The sequence below is a fragment of the Anneissia japonica genome, unplaced genomic scaffold, assembly GCF_011630105.1.
Source record: "Anneissia japonica isolate Jap-2015-1 unplaced genomic scaffold, ASM1163010v1 scaffold287981_len1045443_cov154, whole genome shotgun sequence".
NCBI lineage: Eukaryota > Metazoa > Echinodermata > Crinoidea > Comatulida > Comatulidae > Anneissia > Anneissia japonica.
In genome coordinates this window covers 158,132-159,971 of record NW_022695194.1, presented here as the reverse complement: position 1 = coordinate 159,971, position 1,840 = coordinate 158,132, and positions in this window count along the sequence as shown.

Here is a 1,840-nt window from a genome sequence, read left to right as displayed (position 1 = left end):
AGTTAAACACTGGTGTTTCATTCTCACTTTCAGAAAGCAGTGCTACAAACAGTGTTCCATTATTTGAAATAGTAGTTCCCATATATGAATTGATGTCAATTATTATCTACAGTAAAAAATAATTAAAACATATATTACAGTTTTCTAAATGCTACTTTATTTAAATCAAGTCTGTAAGGTTTGTATTTAAATTGTCATAGTTTTAATAAACATATATTTTGAAATAAATTCATTTGGATCCAAATATAATTTGTATGAAATTTTTCATTAGTGTTGATCCAGCAAAATAAAAACCAATAGTACTCACACCAGTCTACTTGAAAAAGCGAACGGATCGTTCGCGAAACGTAGTGTGAGTACTATTGGTTTTTATTTTGCTGGATCAACACTAATGAAAAATTTCATACAAGCATATATTTCTCTATTTTTTTTTTCTTTTTAAATTTAGCTGATTAATCGAGGATTAGCCAACGAAAGATCCATTGTCAATAATATGGTATTTATCTAGAACAATCTACCTTGTTAGTGTATATAGTGTTCTTAGTAGTTTTATTGACAGAACATTTTGGGACGTAAAGGTATTAGAATCTGCCCCAATTTGTTAAAAAAGTATAATTTAAAAAGCTAAATTGATTGCTGTACAACTGTATGAATTATATGTTCTTTTATGTTGTGTCTTTGATTTCAATTTATATGGGAACGTTTTTCTGTTCCACACGTCTTTCTTATGAAGTAATCTGTTGAATGTTCCTGTTTGTCAAGTCAATGCTAATAAAATTGGGGTTCTTGTCATGTGTTTGCAGTCTTCATAATGTTTGTTTCAAATAAAGACAATTCTATTGAATCATTTTTTATGTAATAATTAAAAATAAATTTAAAATAGAATCGACGAGCTTTTGTTGCCATTCGGGACCGTGTAAGAGTTTTAGTACTTTTAAATAAAATATAAAATTTAATGTAAAGAGTTGGTTGATAGACATCTAATGAAGTTGTCAAATGGCAGATGTGACGTGATCCGCGTCCGGATAATAAAGGTTCTGCTCAATTTGATATGATTTAACTTCAATTCGTGGCATAATTAGAGTATCAACAATTTGCTTCTTTTGTATATGTCATAATCTTCGTGTGATTATTATAACGTGTCTGATGGTAAAATTCCTAAGATATTTAATATAACTAAATATACTTTCAATATAATTTAAATTGCAATTGACCATGTTGTCTGACAAACAATCTCACACATCTTTAGTAAGTAAGTAATAGATGTGCAAATGTCTTAAATAGCTAATTGAGTGTTTAAGGAGTAGGTTTAAAGCTCGCCTATATTCGGCTGTCTTTAGCATAAAATTTACAATATAACATAATATAATTATAATTATAAATATGCAAATTAAAAATAAATTATTATAATACAATATATTTTGTTATGCTACCTAAAAGAAAGTTACACAAGAAATAGTAATAAACAAGTATTGATCATTAATGTACTCCATAATTGAATTTATAACAACATAGTTTGAAGTTGGTTTCCTAATACTGGAAAACCATGTTCCTAATTCCAGGTAAGATCTAAAGTAGAATTCATAGCCGGCGGAAACCGGGAAGGGGGGGGGGGCTTAATTTTTGGCAAAAAAAATATATAATGGCTGGAGATTTTTGTATGATTGGAAAGAAATGCAAGAAAAGAAAGAGCGAAAAAATGTTTATCCAGTCCCCGACCGAGTTACATTTTTTCGCAATTCACATCGGCGCACAGTGGACCAGAATGAAGTCAAAGTGTGCCAAAATTCATTACTCATTACAGAAGCTAATCTAAACATATATAAGACTTATCTGGAGG